The sequence below is a fragment of the Apteryx rowi genome, unplaced genomic scaffold (assembly GCF_003343035.1).
Source record: "Apteryx rowi isolate R43461 unplaced genomic scaffold, aptRow1 scaffold_258, whole genome shotgun sequence".
NCBI classification, from domain to species: domain Eukaryota; kingdom Metazoa; phylum Chordata; class Aves; order Apterygiformes; family Apterygidae; genus Apteryx; species Apteryx rowi.
The window spans coordinates 453,760-481,485 of record NW_020448952.1 but is presented as its reverse complement, the minus strand read 5'-3'; the positions used below and the strand labels follow the sequence as shown (position 1 = coordinate 481,485).

The 27,726-nt window shown below is 38.8% G+C and overlaps 1 long non-coding RNA gene across 1 annotated transcript in view; it reads right to left on the bottom strand.

The window, feature by feature from the left end:
• Nucleotides 1–3,205: 3,205 nt before the first annotated feature.
• LOC112966837 overlaps nt 3,206–27,726 on the bottom strand; it is a 59,985-nt gene continuing 35,464 nt past the window's right edge. The window contains exon 3 of the long non-coding RNA XR_003253759.1: nt 3,206–3,260. This is a non-coding gene — a long non-coding RNA (uncharacterized LOC112966837). The remainder of the gene's footprint in view (nt 3,261–27,726) is intronic.

Sequence of the window (27,726 nt, the reverse complement as noted above, 5' to 3'; positions counted from 1 at the left end):
ACTTACAGTGCCAAACTCATTTTGTGTGCTTTTAAATACTCTGCAAAGTATTTATATATTCCTCAATACTAGATAAATCAGTAGGTCTGAGAACTTGGACACTTACCATTTATGTCTGCTGGCTAAACAAAGGCTGGACCACAGGAAGCCTCAAGGAGAGAAATAATATGCAAGTCTTATCCCACTGCTGCACTGCATCTGCCATCTCTGACTGGGAATTATCCTCAGTTGGTGCCAAGCAAAAATAAAGCACAACTGGAAGAGGAGAGGCTCATGCTGAGGAAGACGCAACTTTCTGCTCCCTTCCTGGGGGGGATGCAAGTCATGCAAATGCTTGAAGGTTGGGAGAGTACTTGGSGAAGTACCATTCATGCCTGCCCTGTTCTCATGCTCCTCTGAGGTACCAGTTTTGGCCACTAAAGAGAGASAGAGAGTCTTCTCTTAGCACCACCCATGGATTTATCTGTGGCATGATGCCTTGGATATCCAGAGCATTGTGATACCAGGTGGGTCTGGGGAGGAGGACTGTACAGACACCATCTGACCATTTGCTTGCACTCTATTTCTACTTAACTTACTCCACATGCAGTGATTCTGCTGGCTACCTGCGGGAGAAAGGAGGGGTTCCCACTGCTCCCAGTGTATAATTCCACTGGAAAGAAGAGTGAAAAAAGGAGGGGGTTATTTTTCTCCAAAGCCCTGGCAATCAACCATGGTAAGAAAGGTGTGTACATCTATAAAAGGACTGCAAGTAGGGACTTCTGGTACTCTTAGCAGCTTTAAATTCTTTCTGATACCCTCATAGGGCACCTTGGTTAAAAGTTCAGAACTAAACCTACTGCTCGATTTGTGGTCAGAACCATCAGGATTGCCCTTCCTTGTAACATGAGGCATTATCTACTTCACAACTGTATCTGTTTAGGAAGCCAAAAAATATGCTATCTGTATCATTTAATACTCTGCACAATAATGATATATTTCTCAATAACAAGTAAATCAATTAACAAGATTAAAACAAATGCACTCTTATGTAGTAAGTTAGGCTGTTTGGTTAGGTATTTCTTCTATTTTATGTTTATTCCCTTTCATAATGGCCAAGTAACAGATCCAAAGCACACTATCTTAAATTGAACTAAAATAAAACTTCTCAGTTTTTGACCAAGTATAAAAAGCCATAAAAAATTGAACTGGTTCAGTCTGAAAGATTTTGTTCAAATCAAGCCACAAAGGTTTTGTTTCTTTTTAAGAGTGATTTACCCATTGCACCTTCCATCTTTTTTGCATACATAAATGAAAAATAAGAATAAAACTTGAATATTGAAAATGCTTCAAACATGCCAAAATAAAAGGACTTACTTCAATTACCCTCTCTTTTTCCCAGTCTAAACAACTTACATTTAATTCACAAAAATCACCTCAAATCATCTCAAATCTCCCTTCTTTAGGTGATGGACTACACTTATAATTACAAAATCTCTTCTGATGAAATGTTTGGTTCTGATCTCCACCACAGGATGTAGAACTTTTCCAGTGATACACAGGAGACCAGGAGCTATAACAAATCACTTCAAGAACACATACTCCAGACTAACATATTTGCTCACAAAAAAAACAAAACAAAGAATAAGGTTTAAGGAACAAAGTAAATATTATACCCCCTTTACTCCAGGAACCTTTAGACAATGTTCATTTAGTCCAGTCATACCATATCCTGATTTCAAAAAAGCCCCAGCTCCAGTTGCCAACTTCTGTTGATACCATTTCCTGGCATCACTCTTTTCCCCCAACAGCATCATTATGTAGTAGTAGCTTTTGCTTCAGAGTTTGACATATAGCAGACACCAAATGTCTTTTTCATCTGGTTCACTGTTTCCCCCTCGCCTAAATTTGACAGGAAGAAAAAGAAACACATACCTTCATTTTTAAGTCTGTAGTTAGCTCTGCCTTAAGCTGCTCTTCCTTCTTCCAAGTGTGGTTCAAACACACTTGAACTCTACCTAGGGTCAGGTGTGAGTTCATTTTGTGGGATGAGCTAATTAGCATATTCACACTGAAGCACATGCTGGTGGGACCTTCAGGAAAGCTCCATACAAATGGGAAACTGCTTTTGCCCAACAAAATGTGGAAAGGAAATCAGCTGTAAAAATCCCACATCCCTTTTCTGAAGCACCAGTCAGCAGAAGTGACCTTCTCCCTCAGCTCTCTAAATCTCTGGGACAGTTTGTATCATTTCACAGAACTGTTTTCAATTTAAGACATGAGGGGTTTCTGTGGATCCTTAAAAGCTAACGACACACCTCAAAGTCCCTTTCACTTCAACAGGAGACAAGATGCCCTAAATAGAGAACAGTAGAAACAGAAAATAGGAACCTCTGCAGTCACAGGAATTAGTGCCAAGATTTTGATTTTAGATTTGAGATGGTAAGTAAGTGAAGGGATGGATTTTACACATGGCTTGTTAATAAACTATGTTTGCAGGTTTCTGTGTTGCTTATTTCAGAAAGTATTTTACTTCCTCTCTTCAAAGGAAAGTAAACTATACCAGGAGGACAGCAGATGCATTTAGAYCTTAATTTAACCACTAACATCCTGTATTGAAACAAAGGCTCAATCTTTACCTCAGTGCACAAGGGTTTGGCTGGTGTATAACTTTGCTTTTTCTTCCAGTGCTCTCCTCACACCTACAGAAAAGGAAGCTCTGCTCCCATTCTACCCTGTAACCTTTTCCTTTATTTGTTTTCACCACCTGGGTAGTTCACAAAATGAAGTGTAATGACTAGCACCTCGACAGCAACCTGCGAGAGGCACCAAAACAAATCAGGTGCAGCAGTGCTCACTAGTTGACAGCTGTAATCAAATAAATTGCCTGTCCCACTTCAATTCATTATGCCTTCCATGAAAAAAGACTTAGATGTAAAATGAGCTATTCAAAAACACATTCTGCATTTCTATTAATCTAACAGAGTGAATTGTTTTCTATACTGTAAAGCTAACCACCCTTGCCTGCATCGCACTGTATCACAGCATAAAGCTGTAATGCCTGCCCAATGTGGAGATCAAGAAGATGTCACCTTCTAAGGCTGACTTAAAAGCTACCAGTCTGTGAAAAATGTGTTTCATTTGTTTAGATGCCTTCATTTATCTGCCACATCTGTGCCATTTAGTTTCTAAATGAATCCAGTATCCTTTCAGTTTCAGTGCTGGAAATTATTCTTCACTTTGTAGCATTCCAACTTCAGACTGTTGCTCACCGCCACCTGCTGAAATTTGGGGAATTTCATGTGAAAACAGAAAACAATGGGAATTGCACTGTTTTTTGTGCATGCTTTTATTTACCCGATCCACCAACATTTTATCTTGCAGCTGTTCCAAAAGTAAAACTTTTTTCCATACATTTTACCACTCACTGTTGATATAAAAGCTTTGACCTCATTACCTACGGGAACCAGCTGGAGGTAATAGAAGGCAGAATCTGGTAATTCTAACCTTATTTTAGTTGCGAATAAGTGCTCATAAGCATAAAAGAAGAGACAAAAATAACAAAGGGTAGTTTAACACAAGTTCCATTTTCTGAGACAGGAAGCAAATTTTAACTTTAATTTTAGTATGACTGAGTATTTAGGGAATCTGAGGATTATTATTGTCCAGTTTAGAGAACACAGTGTAACAAGCTCATGCTCTGAGCTTAAACTGATTTACAGAAGTCACACGTGATGGCACAACCTATGATTAAGGATGACAAGTCAAAGAGAAGGATATCTTTAAATTTAAGATCAACACACCAAATAGAAAACTGCCTACCAGGCAGCATAGAAATACTCCCTCAAGGAGGAAAGCAAATTAGTCCAGGTAAAGACAGTCCACATCCTAAAAGCAATATATCTACTTCAGCGTGGCATTCTGTCTAGGTTGTTTCACCCTCTTGCCTTGTGTCCACAAAACACTACTAAAACTCCAAGGGTCATGAAACTCCAGCCATCTTAGGAGATTTGAGGAACTCTGAGGGGAGCTCTCCCCTTTTCTCCCCTCCTGGACAGGATGATGTTTGGATGCATGTGTTAAGGTTTAACAGTACTTTAAGCATCTTTTTTTGAAGGTATTATAGAAAAGTTCTGATTATGCATTATTATAAAGGATTGTTTCAGAATCAGATTACAAGTAGATGATGAGCACTGTAAAGTCACTGCAGCGGTGAAGCGTAAGCCTTTTGCATTAGCTGCTTAGTCACGTCTGACTCAGCACAAGGATGTTTGGCAATGCTGTGGCTGCTCACAACAGCCTGAATGAGATGGATAAGATCTGACAGACAAAAATTCATCCAGACACCAGTGGATGCAAAGAGGAGTCTTGCCAGTTTATAAACAAGGTCAAGGCCTCAGTACTTCAAAGAGATTTGGATGGTGCACGTATGTGCGCTTATTTATTTACTTGACAGCCTTGCCACGTTTTCAGGATGAAGCTGAGCCAATGAAAGGGACATTATGATCTGGCAACATGTCAAAACCTCTGCCAGAGCAGTGTGTGTCAAATCAGACCAGCTACTTGATGTGCTGTTATTTTAGTAAATAGCCCAGGAATAAACTGAACATTTATTTATTTATTCAGAGCCCAGCCATGAAGCACTGGCTTCCAGAGCTGTCTGTGAGCCTACATAAATTGAACTGTTGGAGGCCATGCATTATATTTTTCCCTTTCTTGGCTTTTCTTCTTTCTCTCCCCATCTTACTGCATAGCAGTAACCAACTGACAACTACCTACACTTCTGCATACTGCCAAAGCCCACAGCGGCATGGGTGCAAAACCTGGCTTTCCCCTGTTGCCAATTTGTTTCACTGCTTTGAATACCCTGACCAGCATTCACCATTGTGCAGAGCACTCAATGAAACACAAGGAAGTTCAGGAGTCTCCACTAATCATTCAATAGCACTTAGTTCCAGTACTCCTTCCCCACTGTCAGTATGGAAAGGAAAGCCGCATTCATCCTTACTATGACAGAGAAATTGAAGCAGCATGAGGTGAAGTGTTTTGCTCCTGGTATAGAGCAGAGTAGCTGCAAAACAAGGGATTTTCTCAATGCCAAGCTTTTTCTGTTGCAGCACATTGCTTCCAACAAAGCTAATACTTCTTTAGAATAATACATGTCTTATGGCAGTGTCCAGAAGGCATGACCAATTACCCATTGCTCTAGATGTTGCATAAATTGGGAAACTGAACTACATCTGATTCCAGAAGATCCCTGCAAAGTGGATCTATTTCTTAGCTCTAGACAGCCATTCCACTAGAAGGCAGCAGATACATTACAAACTCCACTTTTATTCCAGTGTCTAATAAAAGGAGGCACCACTGTTTCATGGATTTCCCAAACCTTGACTTTGTGACCCCAAAAATGTTCTCTAGAACCTAATCAGCGGTCGGAGTAACTGGAAATGGAAAGCTGTGCCTCTCTTGCCACCTATCCCTCCAAACTGCTAGTACGCAAAAAAAAGTACAGCTAAGCAACAGAAACACCACTGAAATGACAGAAGATAAAAAATGAATGTGCTTGTAAAAATTGATAAATATACCTTGAAGTTAACATGATATATTGCTGTGACAGTGCCCAGAGACCAATGGAGAATAGACTCACTGTACTTGGACCTGTACAAACACAAGATTAAGAGACAGCTACAGTCCTAAAGAACTCATGAGCTAAATAAAGAGTGTTAAAGAGATTCTTTCCATTGACCTCAAGGAGCTTTCAGTTGGGCTCTAGGGCTCTGTGGTGAGACAACCACAGAGTCCTAAAGCTCTCCCTGAGTACGCGCTCCACTAGGCTTCCTACGCTTTCATTCTTAAAAATGGAAACAGAACAGAGCTAACTGTGCATTTTGAACCCTATTTGTATAGGCATACAGACCCTTAAAGAAACATAAAAGTACCTGTATACAAATTTGTAAAAGGTATTTAGGTACAGAAGGCCCAGTGAAAGAAAGAAATCAGTCCTGTAGAAAGTTCTCCTATGTACCTATCCGCATTTTCAATGCCTAAATACCTTTTAAAACTCAGATCTCTTAATAAATAAATAAATAAATAAATAAATAAAATTCTGGAGTTTTCATTAGCATAAAATAGTTCAGGAAATTGTCAGCACTGCAAAAAAAGCTTACTGCTTTTGCTGCCTTGGCTGCCTAAGAATGGCAAGGGGTACTGTTTTCACAACGACTGGGCCATTTTCCATTTGGAAAACATTGAGAACTGACACCTATCACTGCACTGAAGCTCTTCCCACTGAGAGGTACAAAATCCTTTGCCAACAGTGAAGTTTTAGTCCACACCAGTGGAATACAGTTAAAGATCTAACTTTAATTCCAGTGAGTATCTTAGAAACATAAACCAAACAATGGCAGAGATTTTCAGAGATTTGGAAAGCAGAGACGCTTGCTGGCCTAATAAACCAAAGGACGACAAACACGATACTAAAGACCAGTGGAACAGTGGCAGTTTAAACAAACTGTAGAGGACAAAGTTGGTAAATCAAATTTTGTCAGCTGAATTCTTTCAGCTCCCTGGTTCTTGCTTCCCTATTAAATTAATATGTTGGCTTCAAGATAAAGTTTGGGGGGTTTTGCCCCTCTTCAGATAAATACAGCTTCTGATTTATTCCATTTTGACAAATAAATCAGGCATGCTGTGGGTCACGTAAACATAATCTAGCATTTCCAGGAATTATTCTCCTGCACCTTTGATGCATGGCGTACTGCTATCAATGATAATGGGGGTTATACGTGCATCTCAAGCAGACAATACATCCCTCAGTCTTTCAGGGTTAGAGGTTTATATCCTGCGATGAAACTGTAGCATTATGCTCAATTTGAATAACAACAAGTATAAAGATACAATGAATGATTTGTTTCCAAGAGAAAACAATTATTCTAGAAGATATTATGCTTATGCATGAATATAACATGAGATGCACAAAGCCATTGTTTTGATGCAGTGTATGACTGTATCATAAATGCATATGTGTAAAAGGTTAAGCAGAACTGGGAGCAGATATTTAAACCTATGAAGCTTGACAGCTTCTACCATGTTAATAAGCCATCTTTGTCCTCCCGTTATGCCCTCCTCCTCCCATCCTTGGAACAAAATCCCACTTCCTTAAGTAACACTGCTGTGGTGGAGGGGTAACTGGGGCAACTGAAGGAAAGTCTTGTTTATTTGTGGCTGAGGTCCTCTGATCCACTCTCCCAGTTGCTTGCTCTTATTTATTTTACATATCAGAAGCCCAGCTCTCTCAAGACCCTGCCTGTTCACTGCTCTCCTTCACAATACCTCAGAATCAAAATCCCTAATAGTCTGCAGTTTTTTCTCCTTCTGTGTCCCAAGCCAGGTTTTCCTATACCCCGCTGCCCCGGTGATTCCTCTGCAGTATCCCCTGCTATACCAGGGCAGCCAAGTGTATTGTAGGTACTGACTGGAATACAGATGTCATTGGCTGTTACTGCTGTAAGATACACCTGCCCAGAATAAAGGTGACATGAACATTTAATGAAACTCTGGAGAAAAGAGGAAGAAAAAAACCTAAACTAAATGACACTATATGATTTCTAACTTATTTTATGGCTAAGTGGCTGGTGCAGACCCTGGCATTCTCTTAAAGTACTGACTAGGTGGAGGGGKAAACAAAAACAAAAACAACTCTCAACCTCTCAGTAGTCACAGCATGGCAGCAATCTGCTTCAGCTGTTACTCTCACTAAAAATAATTTAGTATCATGTCAGATACTGCTATATCTGATTGTGTGCAGAATTGATACATTTAAAATGCTGGCACTAGGTTGAGCTGGAATTCATTATTGTATGTGTAGATATAAACGTACACAGGTAAAGAGAGAGAGGGGATACAGAAACCTCTCCTACATGGGCTAAAAATGTGTGTAAACGAGTGCTTAAAATGGTTTGCCAGCTTTTCTGTCTTACAGCTGCTAGAATTGTTAAAAGCAGTCAACTCATTCTTTACTGCTTGCTGTCTCTGAGCATTTGTGGTCTTGCCAAAGGAATAGAGTATTGCAGTGACTGTGAGTATGTGTCAAATATACACCACCAAAAGCTTACACTGAGGTAATGTAATGTAAACCTTACATTAAGGTTTAGAATCAGTGACAAAAGAGCAGAAACACAGAATTTAAGCTATTACTCCATTTCAACTGCAAAGCCTGCAGCTACCTTTACCTGGCGGTTACAATTAATAGTTCTGGTCCTGCAATCTTTGCTTACCCCAGTAATCCTTTTTCTTGGGAAATGTCTCCTTGTACTTAAGGCTGAAGTCCTTATTCAGACAAAATTCCCGATGACTTGACAGGATTAGGGACACAGTAATTCAGGATTTGACCTGAATACATAGATTCTCATAGGAAAAGAGTTTTTCTTTGCATTACAATTGCAGCACCTGGTTTAATATTTGCCAAATTACCTGAAGTTTAAGTTAAAGATGGGACAGAAAACAATGTCCTTTGCTTTGCATAGATTATGCTCCATGTCCTAAACAATTGTTGAAGTACTTTGCTATCATTATAATTGCTTATATTAAACCAAAGCTTCCAGGCTCCACTTGAAATAGCAGTTAATAAAACAAGCTGGTTATCTGAGAAACTTTCAACAAACAAAGAAAGTGAGAAAGGGATCATTATGCAGATTTTACACATCAGAAACTGAAGCACAGAATAATTAGGACTCTCCAAGTATACAGTGCCTACTGCAGGGCTCACCCCTAACCCCAGATCCCTTGAGCTTCAGAGCAAGGCTTTAAACCCCAGATCATCTTTGCTCTCCATTTCCTTTGTTTTTACTCATTTAACATATTTACTTATTTGCCATTAGATTTACAAAAAAGTTCACTCTCAGTAAAATGAGAGGGTAACTAATACTCTGAAATGAAAATAGTGCAGTAAAATTTCATGTAGGTATTCTCAGAGCTGTAAAACGCATCTCTGCTCCTCTCAACACACTCTGATTAAGAACGTAAAAATAGCCTCATTGGATCAGAACAAAAATTTGTTTAACCATATCTTTCTACAATGGCCAACAATACAGATCCAGAAAAATATAAAAATGGAATAAGCACACAGCAGTACATCCCCTGAACACTCTCTCAACTTCCAACAGTTCACAGTTTGGGGACTTCTAATCCTGAGTATCCTGCAATAGGCAGCTTTAACTGTGTTGAAAAGTGACACTCATTATGCGATGTGCAAAAATGAGGAAGACTTTAATAATATGTAAACATATACTTTTCAAATCAGTTACACAACTCTGGTAATGCTTTTCAATACTATGAGAACCTTTTCGCTTTGGGTTTCCATACTAATATATAGAATAAACATATAAAAAGCAAGATATGCAAGACAAAAAGGGAAATATTCTCCTACTACCTCAGAGTTAGATTGACATTTTTAAGTTGCAATGAGTTTAGTCTCCCTCATGATGCAAAGATGCATCACAAACATTAGTATAAGGGATAGACAATTTTCTAGTTATATGTATAAGTGAAAATAAATGCTGTAATAACTAATAGCTCAGTAAAATTACAGGGTATAGATAGCATTTACAAGGAAACTGAAGTGCAAAATAGCAAGGAGCAGAAAGGAGGTCTGATGGCAAGAGAAAAGAAAAAGTATGACAGGACAGACTGCGAGGATGAAGTCTCCTAGAACGAGTCATAGAATTTTGGCATCAAAAGACAACAGACTGCTAAATAGTTCTAATTTATTGCAAATACAATTTGTCAGTCATATCAAATGATGTGTGAGTTGACAAGACTTCCCCCCCCCTTTTTTTTCCTCTTTTTTTTTTTTTTTTTTTTTTAGAAAGGAGGTCTCCCCTCCTGAAATTGCCTGATTACATGAGAAGCTGGGCACTCAGATGCTTAAATTAAGACTTTAATCTTTATGATTGCTGAGGAACAAAACAAAACAACAACAACAAAAAACAAAAGAAACTCAGAAGAACACAACATAGCATGTAAGAATAAATAATCAAGTATAACTTTTGGCTGTGATAACTAATGATCTAAATATCATGTAATATTCTTTAATGCCAAATATTGATTCAGAAATGTAAACTTTGCATGTCAGATCATAGCAAGATATGGCTCCACAGTCCAGAAAGATAAACTCTCTAAACAGCTGCAGGTAAGAATTACAAATTACACAATTATATTAGAAGTATATTCCAATGCTATGTAAATAATCCTTAGAATTGGGAGACTGATGGGTTAATTTTGAAGGTCATTCCATAAAGCTCTCCCCCAAACCACCAAAGAGATAAGAGAAATAATTTCCCCCCCCCTCGAGGGAACAGAATGTTAAACCTAATGTTAAACCTGTATTTAAATTCTTCTTTGAATTGTTAATAAAGTTTGTCCAGTGTGACTCAGTAAACAATGATCCAGCAATACAACTCTTTATGCTCTTTCAAATAGCCTCAAACTGTCTTTTGCTACGGTACCATCTAAAACCTGAACAATGAGCAGGCAGCTGTTGTGCTCTGAGTTTTTACATAGATTATGAAGTCTTTGGGACAAGGCTCATGTCTTTGTTCTACATTTGCACAACATCTGCCACCTCATAACTGACCAAAATGAATTACTCCTCTTCTCACAGGAGAGAAAAAAATAAAATAAAATCAGTTATTCTTGTCTAAGGAAAAATGACATTTTTTCCTTCACTATCAAACACTTTCTACAAAAGTATTTTTCAAGTAGATTCATTAATTCATTTTGTAGCCCCTGCAAGGAAGTTGAGGGGACTATTGTTCCATATGCTGAGAAAAAAGACTCTTCAAAATACTACATAATTACTGTGCTCTGCAACTTTTAGAATCCAAAAAGCTTGTAATGAAAAATAGTATGGAAGTGGAATACCATTTTTAACATGAAGTAAGTTCTTGCAGCAAAATGTGATGAATATTGGCTAGAGTTTCAAAATCCATCACTCATCACAACAAAGAAAAGAGGCACATCTCTGCACTAGCACTCCTGAAAATAAACAAGATTTCAAGCATGTGATATTGGACACCCAGAAACCAAAGCATCCAAAGCTGCTTCTGAGTCTCAGCCTCTGACACTAACTTTTTATACAATTATCTGTATTTACAGGGAATACAGGATTGAAATATTTTATTGTGTGTATTATTAGTTGCCTTACTCAAATACATGCCATCCAGAACAAGTGGGTCAAGTCTGACATTCGGATTCAAGCACAGTAACTGAAGATAAATTATGCCTGCCTCTGTAACAATTTCCCATGCTCACAAATCCTCTACCACTGCTCCGCTTCCTATTCTTACTGCAGTACTGACAGGTTTTCCAGAATGTCCCTAACAGGATGATGAGAGTATTATTTATTATGAGGATATTAAATTATATATACCCTTAATGCCTCTGCCTTTAGAATGTGCAAAATACACTCACATGCCAAGGTAACAAGTAAAGGATAGTTGCATAGATAGATCAAAGTTTCATCCTACCTAATTCAGCCTTTGGGCTGCATGTAGCTTTTGCTACAAGCAGACTCTTCCTATACATATACATGTGTAATCTTCTACTCTTCACTCACCTATTAGCACCTTTATCAGTGACTAAACTATTATCTAGCAACAAGGTGCCATTTTTCAAGTCTGCCTTTCAAGTCCTTCTACATTAGAAAATAGTCAGTAAGGACTAGAAAGAAGTTAGGATACAGAAATCACATAGGAGTCACCTCTGTTTATCTCCTTGCTCCAGCATATTGCTGTTTTTCCCATATATCTCTCAGTGCCACAATACCCTTGTGCTGTATTCCCTACTCCACTTGATTGTTTGGGAAGTTGTTTTGATATATTGTTTGGCCCTAGAAAAAAATCCCCTTTTTCTGATCACGGAGATGAGGATCATTTGGGCTGATGTAGGATTACTATAAGAGCAGCACACAGTGATCATAAAATGACTGGTGAATCATGATAGCTTTCATTGCTTCAACTATCATGATAGCTCTTTCAGGTAAAAGAGATTCACGTCCTTTTCCTCAGCCATATACACCTAAAAATCTACTCAGAACCTCTCACCACTGACCATGGAGAATCAGTGTAAGCTTTTCACATTGTATTCAGTCTACCTTTTCGCATTTTAGCCTGCTTTTTCTCATTTTACTGATTTTTTTTGCATAAGCTGAAACAATAAAGATGGCGAAAGACATTACTAAGCAGACATTATGCTGTCTTCAGCATGCCTGCCCAGGCAATCATTCCCTAAAAGATAGCACTTCATCCTCAGTGAAGTTGGAGTTAGTAGTTCCATCATTCCACGGAAACACGTATCATAAACATTTCCTAAAATACTTGTATACACAAGAAATGGCTTAGACAGCAAGAAATAAAACCGCATTTGACACATTTCCCACAATGAAACAGTTTTCTTCAGCTTTTTTTTCCCCTCAGCTACACAAATAACTACCACATTTTACTTCACATGCCCTTCTAAACCAACGTGCCCTGAGTTTCAACAGACTGTGGCTACTTTGGACAAGAAGAGTAGGACATATTTCACTACACTGTATATATTGCCAGACGCTTCCTTTCTTGTATATTTAAGCGAACCCAGACCCTGAGGATCTCAGCTGAGATAGTATGCCACAGGAAAAGAGATGGTCTCTTCAGTAGGAAGAGCCTAAACTATTTTGACTTAAGGTATAACATCACTGTGGTTTCAACAGTCTTTGGATCTTGTAATGAACACTACTAAATAGTATCTGCCAAGTATGGTCTTTAAAAAGATTTGTAAGGATGACTTTGAAGAGGCTTATTCCTTCAGAATGCACCAAATGGATTGAGTTCCCATTGAAAATTCCTAAGTAATCATACTCTTTGGTCATGAACCATGAAAAATCATCCTATATTCCCCCAAACAGCATTTTACCTGCCTTGTATTAAGGTAGCTATACTAAAAATAGAATTAAGCCACCCTCAAGCTAGATCCAAAGCATAAAGCTGAAGTGATTTTATATGCAACACAAACAGAATGACACAGTACCAGGCAGGATGTGTTTTCTTTGTGGTTTTGGTGTCAACACACATCTCCCCACCCACAAGTTTGGTAGTTATGCTTTAGCTGTGATGGATCCTAGCACTTTACGTCACACAAGTTCACAATGACCCTATAAAATAACTTTCCATCCCTCTGAAGTTTCAGTGGCAAGAAATATTCCTAAAATATAAGCAAGGACCTGGCAACAGGTCTCATAATACCATGCTAGGTTTAAAATGCTGCAGTTACCAGTCAGTCACGCTACAGAGCAGGTCATGCATAACAAACAGCTGCTTTATTAGCTTGAGGGAATATGCAGCATGTACAAAATGACAGCACGTAGCTACAGAGTAGAAGCTGAACGATCAATGCAAAATACCACGTTCTGGCCCAGGTAACGTGTGCTATTGACACTCCTATGAACGGGTCCATACTGACCCGTTCATAGGAATTAACAGCAAACCCTTGAGAGATGGCAGTTAGGAAGCTATCCAGGCCCAAAACCTGGCACATGCAAATTCCAGATCAAACCTGATTTTCCTGTCTTTTAGGAGATGAAAGGAGGGAGCAGAACTAAGAGAAAATTAATATATTTTCCTGAAAGCTGCAAGGTATAATAAACCAACAGACAATATAAATAAAGATGAATTTTTCTGACACAGCTTTTCAGGATAAATTAGCATATTAGTGGTTTGTTCCCCCTTCTACTCCTTAGCTCTTTTCTTGTCCTTTTCCTAAACAAACTGTAATACTCCTCCTGACATTATCAGCCAAGCAGCAGTCCTATTATTATTCAGAAGGCAGAAAACAGTTATCAAGAACATGAAAGGAATGCAGCCTATTTAAGCATATAATATAGAATGAACAGAAGCAAGGGGCCACCTTTGCTGCCAAGCAATGAACTGCAATTCACCATTGCTAGGTTTCTTTGTGCAAACCAGAAGGCTTATTAAAACACATTCTGTATGATGATGACAAGCATTTATGAGGTGATCTGCCTCTGCAGGCAGCCCTGGAACCTACCATGTCTTCCTTGCACTTTGCAACGGACTTATATTAAGGCGGTTATGCAAGCTGTAGAGGACCATAAACATTAGGTGCAGGGAAGTTTTTGTCACAATTTTCTTTGGTTTGTTGCAAGAAAAAAAAAAAAAAAGGAAAAGAGAAGATTTGCCACACTAGATTGAACTACCTATGAAAACTACATTTCGGATAGCAGCCAGGACTGACTAAGATGACATAAAATTCTTCAAAGACAGTTTTGGAATGATGGATGCACAGGGGAACTTTACAAATTGATTTTTACTTTGAAATTTAGATAATGTGTTTTTTCATCAAAGGTTTAAAAAATATTGATGATTCCTCCTTGGATGCTTACACAGATGTTGGCTATATAAACTTCAAGCCACTTCAGAGATAATCCAGAAGGCTAACGGAACCTCCCTTCACACCAGCTCACAGCAGTTGTTTCAGAGGAAGATGCATAAAACCTTCCACCAGTAGCCCCCCATGACTTTCCTAATCATGGTCCATCAGTTTAACCGATTCTTTAGAGCAGATTTGAGAATTGCAAAATACATATGTTTATGTTAAAACAAAATTACTTCTTTTTGTTAAAACTAGAATTGAGCTGTTAGGCCAGTCTCCACATTATTATGTTCTAAATTTTGGTGGATATTTTTCATTCGAGCAGAGGCTGATCTTTAGATTCTATCATATAATATACATAAAAATAAGAGTGTATTCATGGTCTGACTCTACATGCACATGAAGCAGTAGTAAATATGACAGAGCCAGAAGTAAGTGATAGAAGAACCATGTCCACAGAGTCTTCTTATTCTTGCAAACTGATCTATATATGTGAGCCTTTCCCCTAAGGGGATTTCATTGACATCAGTGAGTGTCCATATGCAAAGTCAGATTACAAAAACACTTGGGCTATGAAAAAATTGTTACTGATGTTATTAACGATAAGGAATTTTCAACAGAGGGAAGATGAAGTATTTCAGGGTATTTCAAAATACATATAGTCAATTCTCAATTACTTGTGGGTGGATTCCCAGAACCACAGATTTTAGCGTGTGGACAAAGCAAAGCCATYGCACAGTACAGTGCATCCATGCACTGTGTCCTTCATGCTGCATGGACCCTCAATTAATTAGCTCTGCCAGACTAGCTTCTGTAGGGCCAGCTTGGGTATTTTGTATTGCATCCCCATGCTAGTACGACTGGGGAATACAGTGCAAAGACAGCGGAGTCAGCTCAATTTATTAGCTTAGACAGCTATGCTAGATTTAACATAAGAGGCCAAGAACAAAGGCCAAACAGTTTGGGAGGAAGTGATAGTGGCAGTTATCCCACAGCTGCAACAGGGAAAAGGAGGCAGCAGCTCTACAACCAGGAGATGGCATGGAAAAGGTGGTGGCAGACCTTGTATAAAAAGGAGGAAACATTGTATTTATTTTTTCAGACACAGCACTGTAAACACACAGCCAATTAGGTTAGTACCACTCCTAAATTAACTGTCCTCCTGGAGTGCTGGCAAGCACAGTGCCGCCACAAGTTTGTGTAGCATCAGCACTCCCAAGCAGTTAAGTGTCTTTACATCTCAGTCCTCATTTTTTGCATCTCATGTTCCACACTATTGAGGTTTTTCCATTATCTGTAGTATCTCAGCCTTCTACTCGCCATGAAAATGGATGTGTCAACAGTATACAGAAGCTCCAGAAAGGACCATAAGGTACAGGCTCTGGCCAAAAYATCAGCAAAATACTTTACAGAAGTATGTTATGATACAAATTTTTCTAACATAACCATGTATCAGCAGCACAAGTTCCACTAAAAGAAAAAACATAACAAAACAAAACAATAAAACTTGAAGTTCTGTCTCACCTGATACCTACTGGACCCAGCCAAAATATTCCAGACAGACATTTGCAAGCTCCAGTATTCTCACTGTAATGTTTCCATATACAGTTAGTTAATTCTTTTATCCTTAAAAACACCAGCAAGAGGGAAATGCCAAGTCTGTGACCCTTTATGCGTGACCTAAATGGTGGAGAGCATCTTTGACTCTCAAGGGGTTATCAAGGTACCAAGGAAATACTCAAAAAAAAAAAAACCCTCATAACCTTGTCTTCAGGATATCCTATGTTTAAAAGTGTCCACATGACAAGCTCTTTTTCCCCTTGGTTATTCTTAAAAATGTTATTTCAAGTTCTGATGCAGTACAGACCTTTCCTCATCAGCAGCAATATACAACAGGATTATAATTTTTGTACCCTCCCTACATCAGCATACCTGAATCACTGGGCTCTCTACATATAAATAAAGACTGCAGCAATACAGAGATAGCAAGCACTCTTCCGAGCCAAAACTGGGGTCATCACAGAAGTGATGTTAACTGGTAATCAGGAAATGCATCAGCACCAAAGGTAGAATCACAGAACATTTTCCACAGCATCTGATGACATTTTTTCTTCTCTGGCAGACAAGATCATCTAAATAATAGATCTGATATACTGACTCTCATTGCTTTATCAATGCATTTGGAGAAAAGACACTGCTTCTAACTGAGGAACACAGAGTGAAATAACTACAATTCACTACATCACTAACTGCATCTCTAAAAGCTGCTGTAAAAGAAACAGTCCTGAGYAACAACTACATTGTTGCCAGAAATGATACAGACTGCTATGGATGACAAGTGTTATAAGTGACTACTGATATTTTACACTGAAGTAATCTGTTGTATTTTCTTCACTATAGGGATATTTAAAACATACTCTGTACTACAGGATGAGTCAACATGTTTATATATATGTAGTTCACTATCATTAATATCAGTCACTTAGGTCTTAACAAATTCATGCAAGCAACTTTATTTATAATTGGACATTATCATGGCAACACATTGAATATCTGAAAACACAACTGTAAAGACCAATAGTAACACAGACACAAAGATCCACAAGGCAAATGAATCACTTCCAAGTAGCATAATAATCTTAAAAACAGTCTTTCAACACTTTCATTTGTCCTGAGACATAGTGTTAATGGTGCACAGATTTCATATCACCACGAATTCAGAGTGCACACCACTTACAAAGAATGTCAATACAATTTGTAAATGTGGAACCGGATAGGATTTAACAGCAGGAGCTGGTTATAAGCAGCAATGCTATTACATTAGGAGCCAATTTCCAACCTTGTTTCTTTCTGCATTGTCTTGAAATCGATTGCAACTTCTTCCTCTTTTTATATTCTTGTGAACAAGTCACATGCTATCAGCCCTCATATTCTAAACATTTTCTGTCTGTTGGCAGTCTCCTGAGCCTTCTTTTCACAAACCCCATCTTTTCACTTCCTTCCCCTCATCACTCATTACAGCCCCCTGAAATCTGCTTCTTTTAATTCTTTTCTGAGACTCTTGCTGCTCTCCAAATTTCCAGCTTCAGACAACAGTTTCAGCAAACTCAGTGCTCGTACTCTGTTGCGCTGACTGATACATTATCATACAAGTGACCCCACCAGAGCACTCCCAAGTACTCATTGAATATGGGACTATTCAACACACTTACACACTACAGAATCAGGACTTGTGAAGTCAGAAGTAGATTACCATATCCTTGACCTCAGAGTTAAATCTGATGCTCATATCCCACTACAGAAGCATTTACTCTCTCCTATAACCTGACCTCAGTGTTCAGCTCACACAGTAAGGCTGGATCTAACAGAAGTAGGGCTGTCAAAAACAGTAAGTTAAGTAATGAACATAGCTGATAGCATGGGGAAAAATAAGCATAGACCCTAGACATAAGACCTTGTTTTGCTGCTTTTATTTGACTTACATATCTTTATACCACCTTTGCAGTTCACAGGCCTGGGACCAACTCCACATGCACATACACACCAGCTTAAACCCTCAGCTCCATAGAGCTCCAGAGTGGCCAGAGCAACCAAGGGTTGTCATTACCAAGTGCTGCCTGGGCCACAAACCCACCTTGTCGGAACCAGTGCCACCAAGAAATAGCAAAGAGCTTTTTGAAGATTCTTCAGCGACAGAGTCTCTTCATGCACAGGGGCTCATTAGAGGTTTTGCGGGACCATACTCTGCAAGTGTGGCCTAATATACAAATACCCAGCAAAAGGGTATTAAAAAAAAAAAAGTATCTTTAATGTGCAAAATTGATATTTTCAAATGTAGACTGTAAAGCTAGACATCTCCATCTGCACTGAGGAGTTGAAATAAACAGCCTGAATTTCTGAAGTGCTGAGAACCAACTGCTCTTGTTGGCCTCAGTAGTTTTTTKGAAAAATAAGCTGTTTAATTAGATGCCCTAGCATGGACTTAACTGGCTAACTTTTGGCACCCATATTCAAAACACCTTTTCTTGATAATGTAAAAGTTAAAAACAAAACAAAACAAAAATCCCTACCACACACAGAAAATCTCTAAAGCGGAATGCTCTAATCTAAGCAAGATATTGTTTCTACTCACCAGCCAGCCTTCTCCATATCCTTTATTCAGCTCTGAAGTAACTCTTAAGATCTCAACTGCTTATTTTTTCCTCTAATTCTAAAATATCAATAAAAGTTTATATGTTGAAATGACAGATAAAGAGGTTTTTCCCCAGGCAAGGAGCAGCACCAAAACATCAAATTTTACAGTGCTTCTAGCCAGAACTATCTGCATCATAGACTGAAATATGCACAACTAAAGTAACATCTCAGACTTACTGTCCTGCTTTTCTGTGGAGGCCTACACCTCAAAGGAAAGGACAATGCAGAGATATCTAACTAGCAGAAATGTTAGTTGGATTATCTATATTGCGCAGTGAAGCATCACGAAGCCTTATTACTACTCTACTACATCCAAGCTAGGCTCTGCCATCAACCCAGGCTAACTGCTTTCACTACTGTCTCATTCAGTTGTGGCTCCATTGCTTGTGTTATGCTCCATTGCAGTGAATACATGTCCTTGGATCTCCTGAAGAGAATTAGCTCAGACTTGCAACAAAATGAACAATATGAGTATCAAATTTTAAACATCAGAAAAGAAAAAAGCTGTAAGCATAAAGTGAAGTGTTGTTCTTATTCCTCTCCTGTGGTACTATGCCTTTTATGCAAATATAAGCATAGAGGTAAAAAGCAATTTTATTATACTACTGAAAGTTTGAAGAGGTTTGAGCTCTCATTTGCAGCTGCTACCTCTTGTTCTCTGGAATGGTCAGGCTCTGAACTATCAGCTATCTACAGCAGCTTTGAAGTCTATTTGCTGAACTTATGAGGCCCTGATTCCCATTAGCACTTCTGGAAGCTGCCTCAACACAAATAGCAAATAGGGTGACGAAGATGTTTGTGAACCAATGAGCTTAAAAGAATAAAGAATAAATAACTATAATTTGAGTGGACTCATATGATAAGCTGCACCTATATTACAAACTGAGGAGGCTCTGAGGTACATCCTTTGTGCCCCATCATCTTTTGGCTCAGATGCTTCAGTTTGGTTCCAAAGGAAAGGAGGGTTGGCTGGTAGATGTGACACTGACTGACAGAATTTGGGATGCAATTTCCAGGGACCAAAATGGGAAGGGACAGAGGAAATCACACCCACCCTGCAGTGCAGATACAGCCATTCTATTCCTTGATTGCATATCTGTCACAAAGACTCCCCTAGCTGGCAGATTTCATTCAAAAGATGAGATGAGATCAACAGCAATTTTAGAGGATCAAGATAAAGTTCCACCAGAAAAGTATTTTGAAGAAGTTTTGATAATGCCAGTAGGTGTTCGCTCTAACTCAAAATAATGCTAGTCACCCAAGGGTTCTCAGAAAGATAGTATAAAACCAAATAGCTTTATGGTTGATTATATTCTTAATTTAATGAGTAATGCCAGTATGCTTAGCTTTGAAACAAGTGTTTACCAGTAGATCACAAAGTGCTAACAAGTGGGAAGATATCATTATGCTCATTTTACAGCTGAGAACACTGAGACTCAAAAGGCATAAATGCATTATTACCTTCGGGCATGTAGCAAGCACAAGACGGAGCTCAGAATGAGACCCATATTTCCCATGCCCATATTCAGAGCTCTTACCATAGACATGCCCTCTAGATAAATAAGTACATTAAAAGGAATATTACCTTCTAAATGTTACACAAGAAAGAGTCCAACATCACACTGAATGTTCCCACCTTCTCTTTTGGAACAGCCCATATTTTATTGTGTCCAGCACAGCACTAGACTTTGTTAAATAACAAGATTAAGTGATAATAAAAATCTAAACAAATATCTCAGTTAATTTCAGTGGAGCTGAGTTTCTGTAAAGTTGAATGTGACTTCTAGGAATCGCTAGTCAGAAACAACTAGGAAATATCTAGTTTTATGTCAGAAATGGAAACACTGAGCAACACAAAACCACAGCATTCCAAGTCCAGGGGCAAGAAAATGAGTGTTAATGTTAATCCTAAACATAAATAAATAAATAAGCATGGCTTGCAAATGCAAGGAGAGAAATTTAAAAACTGTTTTTAAGCTTAATTTACAGGGAAGATGGATTTTTTATTTTTTTTTAACAGATAATTTGTTTAGCTTTGTGTCTCCTATCACAAACTATAAAGGCAAATGAACTTTTTCCACAGTAGTGTTAACCAAAAATAGACTGAGGTCATCCATGAAACAAGCCACACCAAAGAAGCTATCACCCATGTCAGGTAGACCTTGCTCCTAGAATACACAACCAGGAACACATCTACTGTGGTGCAACGAGTAGAGGGTTGTGGTTACAAGAAAGGTCAAGCACGACACACAGCCTTGATGCAAAATGGTAGAAAACTTAAAGGCCCTTGCACATCTTCTCTTTCCCCGTCAGAAACCAAGGGTTTAAATAACACCAGAAGGTTGTAGTTTGACAGAAACAGGATGCTTAGTGTGTAATATAACACATGGTCATACTTTAGATCTTACTGCTGCTACCAGGCAGCCATACTAGGGCTCTGATTCATGAGATGACAAGAACCTTGCTTAATTCAAATAGAATAAACTGAAAGCAGGCATTGCTGCCTGATCCAGCCTGTGCAGTGCCTATGTATTGTCTCAAGCATACAATAATCCTTGGATTATTCAGAACAGATCCTCTGTTCTAGTTTACTACCAAGTTGTATGAGTGGTCATACAGCACAATTGAGGGGATGACAGGGAATGGAGAACCACAACCATTCTGTGACTGTTTTCTGGTGTCCTGGACTACAGCCTATCCAGAGGCATTCTTCTAAATTAATGCTGTAAAAGAATCCAGCTATTCTCTTTGGCAACTGAACTAGATGAAAAAGATCTATGAGAAAAGCGCTCTCTCCCTAAAATAGTTAGTGCTAACAGAACAATTTGCTATTCTATAAAAGAATAACTCTAGCAAACTAGAATTGATATTTTTCCCAACATCAATTCTTGTTTGCTAATAATCTGTCTGACTGAGCATTCAATGAAATTACATTACCCAGGTGCAACAACAATGTACTTGTACTCAGTTGTATCCTGCTTTATGTGTTCTAAATGTGTAGGATAGTAATTTCCAAGTCACGGTAGTGCAAGAAGACTTCTAAGTATATATCTGAAAGGTTTGGGGGGGGGAGGGGAGGAAATCAATTTCCTCTCACCAAGGATATGTATTTCAAAATTAATATAAAATTGCTATTTTATGTCAATATATACTTGCTTAAACTGTGCATTCATATTCCACTGCAAATACTGAATATATTTTCTGTTCTTCCCCTCCCCCTGAAAATCCTGTCCTTTCCATCCACAACTTGTCTTCCTGTACTCTCCTTCAAGAGCCACATTCATCCATGGTAAACTTATTCCTCTGTGAGGAATAGCTTGAGGAGCATTTTTCACTAGTGGCAGCACCAGCGTAACCAATCTCTTACATCTTATCACTTATCCTGCCCCCTCAGTTATGTAGGTACAACTGTGCATGTGACTGTATTGCAAACCATGTAAGGAAATGACCCATGGGGGAGAGGCCATTTTTTAATCTCATTTAATTGCCTGACCCAATTCACTACAGACTTCCCTGAGTAATTATACTGACCCAATTCACTACAGACTTCCTTGAGTAATTATACTGACCCAACTGATGAGGGAAGAAATGGGAAAAGGAGATCAAGCAAGGAAGGAAGAACTACATCTCTCAGAAATGCCCTGAAATAAACTATCAAAGTACAATTTTAGATTGGCTGGAGAGCCATCTTCACAGGGCAATTCACTCTATTTGTCTGTGGAAGTTCAATGGTATGTTGAGCTATCAGCTCTACTCAGAACAGTGCTGTACTYCCAGGTGTTAGCAATCTCTGGCAATTCATAGATTTGATTTGTGCACCAAAAACTATCTGACTCCTATCATTAGTTTTCCCTCTAAGAGGCACAGCTCTGGCAGGTCCCAGATTCTCTCTTATCAGCTGGCATTGGTAGACAGTAAGGCACTGGCAGCAAGAGTAAACCATGACACAGCATTTTCACATAATTATAGGAGAAGTTAGAAGTGGACGTTTCAGAGGGCAGAGCACACAGTTCCAGCCAGATATATACCTATAACTATGTCTCCATTTATTGTAATGGGGCAYAAACTGAAACTGTGACTGGGAAATCTGATGTGGTAATCATTGCTTTCTAATGTTTTTTTCCCTCTTAATTAACTGACACGCCAATTGACATTACAAGGAAACCGTACTACAGGATCACAGCCTCAAAGTGAATTCACTTGCACACAGTGAGCTATATTCTGGCCTCTTTGAAGTCTGACTTACCAGGTTTCATAGAGTGATTCAAAGCAAGAATCTAGCCTTAAGATTATGCAATGCCATTTTCACRGAAAAAACATATGTCTAAATAGCTTTAAGTCCTTTGGTGCCAGCTGTACTCTTAATGAATTTGCAACACTCTTGTGATCCTCAAACCCTTGCTCTCCAGAATGCTTTGCTGCAGTCCTGTTCAGTGGTGAATACAGGAGAGTTCCAAACTTACTCATTTCCCAAGTTTTTCAAACTATAAATAAATAAATAAAAATTGCAGAGTTGTGTTTATTTCCTTGTTCAAAACAAGGGGTGTTTGTCTTAGGGTTTTGTTGTTGTTTTTTCACACTTTTCCAGTAATCCACTTATCCCACAGGCTCATGTTTAGTTAAGTATAAGACTACAGACYTTTCAAGACCTCTCCCCCCAACCCTGCAGCAAGAGGGACACTCCAGTTTGGGAAATGCTTTACTGATATCGTTGCTATGACAAAGCTTAATACAAGCTTACAGACCGGGCATGCAGCCAAGAAGAAAACAGGGAGGGTTGACACATGACATTTCTCCCTTTGTTCTTTTCATACAATTTGCTTTCTGCAGCTCTTCTCAAGAGTATAAGAAATGTTTCAGCTTCGATTATCTCCACAGGATTTTCATTTTTTCCCTTTTCATTTTTGCTCCACAAAAAGGACAGTCACAGCTACTGTGGTACAGATTTTTCAAATCCCAATGCAATACATACGTGTTCACAGTAGATAACTCTTACAAACATTATCATCACCTGTGCTGTTCATTTCCTCTATACCTAAAGAAGCCATATAGGAAGTCAGAAACACAAACCTAATGGCTTCCTTTCAAATCCAGTTCAACTTGATAGTGGACAAGGATGACATTTTCTGAAAAAGGTACCAGCTTATTGCAAAAAGCAGATTTTTGTTCATCGCCATTACAAAACCCATCGCTTACTGTATCACTGGTTATGTCTCATCATCTTTAGCCAGTGTTGGACAAGGTTTGTATAATCTGATTTTATAGTTATATTCACTTGACCTTGGACTTTAACATAAACTGTACCAATTTCAAAGCACCACTTTTTAAATATAAGAGACAAAAGGCATTTCTTGTTGAAAAATATTGTAAACCTACACAGATGTATTTTAACATAAAAAAGCACAGAGGGATACAAACCCTGTACAGATTTAAGCATATATTTCAACTATGAAAGCCAAAAGAAGATATAAAAGGACATTAAATGGCCTTTGAAACTCCTTGATGAGTCTAGGAGACCCTATTTTCTTTAGCTCCCAAGCTTTGGTATTGTTGAGATTGCTGGGTTAAGCCAGTTTCATACAGATTGTTAACAGAGCATCATGAGACAGTGGCATCCCTGCTGCACCACATCCTGGAACCTGGCCTAGTTACAGAAGTTACAATTAATAATGTTTAGTCAGGAAATTAGATGTTGAACAGACGGTTTATCTGCATGCCTATATGAACAAGCCTCTGAAGGAGTTAGACACAATACTATCCAAAATGGCAAAAGAAAAATAACACCAAGGAAGAACCGAGTGGAACAGGAATCCCATGATCCAGTGGCTCCCAGCCTCCTCCAAATGCCAAGGGTATTGACTCCAGAACCCAAATCATGACAAGGAAATGGACATCAAACTCCTCTCTCCATACAATGGTCTCATAGGGAGATATCATTCACACCCTTTGACTGCACTTGTTGAAGCATAAATTTCAAAACACAAGGCATCACAAGCCCTATATGGCCATCAGTGCAACATATCTATTTTTAGCAAATGCAGTTTGAGCTCCCTGAAGTGCTGGCCTTCCCCAGTCAGCCTCTGATGCCCACAGTGGGTTCTCAGGATGCCTGGACACTATACATGAGTTCAGGGATCATGCAGATGGGAAGTCTAGAGTGGCATATGGAAATCTCTTCTCCTGCAGGCCTACAAGCCTCCAAGATACTTGATCAAGCAGAGTATGGGCTTGGTCAAGGTCATTATGCTGAACATGTATTCTGGCAGGCACTGGGCTTTTTTGTCATAGGCATGAACAGCCCTTATCTCCAGATAGGGTCTGAAAAATGGTCTTCCTTCATGGCTGCTGGACACTGGGTAGGGTCCTTCTACCATACCATCCCCCTCTGTGTGTTACAGCTAAGACCAGGCTCCCCACACCACCTTCTAGCCCAGGGCAGCCCAGCAGAGCTCTAGCACTCACCCGAGCACAGCCTGCAGGATTTCATGCCTTCCACATGTCTTTGAATCCTTTTGACTTTATACTCCAGTTCAAAAAAGCTTCCCAATCCAGAAAAGCCACAAAGCTGGAGGTTAAACACACATGTAACATGTACAGAATAACAGCCTCAGTCTTCTACAACTGAGTGAGAACTGAAACAGCACCTGGAATCTATAACCTGATCTTACATCATTACCATTCCAAAACAAAATGATTTCAGAAATTCACTCCTTTGAAAATGCTGAGGCTTCAGTTTTGTTCAGATTCTAAAACAAAATTTTAATTGGAAATGTCCTTTACAACAATGAAATTTTATCTCCCAACTGATTTTTACAAAAATCCATTATAAAGGGAACAATTTCACTGCAGAAATTAAAGGTTAGACCTACTCCACTGTCAGCTGTGTCCTCACAGTAATCAACTGTGAGCCTAGACTTCCAAACTCCTCTATTAAACATGTATCTCTGTGATCCATAGGACTAGTCCTGTCTAAGGCTTAGTTCTTATGGTACAGTGTCTCAGTGAAAGGAACACGAATGCTGCCTTTCCTAACATTATTTCATGAAARGGCAGAAAATCTGACTGGTTTTGCTACCTTTCACCATGGTTTGCAGGAAAAAAGAAAAAACTTAAGAAGCATCCTAAAATTGTGAAATACTTTAAATAATCTCAGTTTCTGAACCAAATAAGATCAGGAGGAAGAAAAAGAATCAGTAGGCTAACATATGGTAAATAAGAAACTTGTAAAGCAGGTGCAAGGTGAACAAGCCTTCAAGGAAAGCAAGAGAGATCAGTGTCAATATTGATTTGGAGGAATGTGAAACAGATACTTGAGAAGCTGAACACATAATGAACACTGAACACATCAGTTCACTACACATGAACAAGGACTGACAATCAGTCACTACCCTTAATTACGAGGAAAACCATCTTCCCCTGTCACATGAAAATAACTAGCAGATCAGTGGCAAAAGCATCTGTAAGGATGCTACCAAGCAGGAGTGGCTAACACACAGGAGGGTTTTTTCTGCTGAGATCAGTAGTACTTTAAGATATATTTAATGGGAATGATTACTGTGCTCTGCTGAAATGGCTGAATGTGGACTGTTCTGAAAAAAGCACTATATCATCTGATAGCTTTATAAATATAATGAAAAGACCATGTAGCAATACAGAAGGGTTTATGATTTCTGTAGTCTATTTAGCCATCTGCCCAGCAAAAGGTCAATGTAATCAATTAATAGTTTAAAGACGTGTGATGGAAAAGTAGAGACTAGACTCTATGTAAGAAAGAGGATCTAAATCAGGAAAATTAATACTTTGATTCCATAGATAGTCCTGTTAATATCCTCCTGAAAGAGAGATCCATTCCCATAATAAAAAGCTGTAGCAAAGGATTGTAATGGTCCTTTAACAGAGAGGTTTCAGTCATATTAGAAATACCAAGGACATCAAAATTTAAGGAACAGTTTTAGGACATTAGACCATAYTAATTAAAAAGTTTACAGTCATACAGAACAAGAACAAACTGCATTTGATCAGACACTAAAAGCTGTTCAAGAAGTGACTCTAAAAAAGTCACTTCTACTTTTTCAGTCCCATTTCTAGGACTGCTCACTTGAAAACATGACTTGTACTTTTAGAACATGATTACAGCAAATATATGTTCCATATAATTAGGAAAGCACAAAGATGATCACCAGAAATACTGAAAAACAAACATTATTTAAAGGATACATTTCTAACAAATATGGATTAGGAATGCCAAGAGGCCAAGAAAAGATAATTCTTTGGGTTAGCAACTCACATACTTGGAACTGCAAGAAGGTATCAGAGTTTCCAAACTGCAGAGTACTTGCCAGTGGTCTACGGAGACTTGCTCAGTCTCATGATGATGACTCCTCTGCCTTTTGCTACTGTAGTAGACTCCTGCTCCCAGATATCTGTCTGAAAGGCATTCTGCCCTGGACATATCAGACCTAAGGTGCATTTACAGCAAATCTAGCACTTAAGGGATGCATCTGGCCTCCTGCACACCACATCAACTGCAGTAGCGCTTGAGGACTGCTGCCTATTTGAAAAATCCCAACATTACCTCTGTGAAGATGTGCTGGAAGCACCCAAACTGGTAGGGCCCCAGACATCTAAAAGCCTTAATCAAAGCTATGCCATCTTTAAAATCTACCAAGGTAGAAAAAGCAGATACATCCAGGAAGATTCAGGTGTACAGCAACCCTAAATTAAATGAAAACACATATACTGCATTATATTTTTCATATCAGCAGTTGCCAAAGGGATGTTTCCTATCTGTTAAACTGAAGTCTCATGGTATTAAAACAATATGGGAACATACAACTTGCTGCTTCACAATATTCAACACAAGTATTATGCCCTGATTTCCAATGCTGGGCATGGCAGCAGAGTCCACCCCTTTGGACGAAGACATGTCACTAACTCACCAAGCTGCACAAGGCACAGCAAGGAGAGGCTCAGAAGGGAAGCTTCCTCCTTTTTCTCTTCTGGAAGGATTGCATCCGTCACACAAATCCAGGAAGGCAGCAGCTTAAGTGAGAAAAATTCTGAAACTTCTGAATAGCATGTCAGAGACCAAGTTCTGGCCAAAGAAAAAAATTCAGATTGCTAACT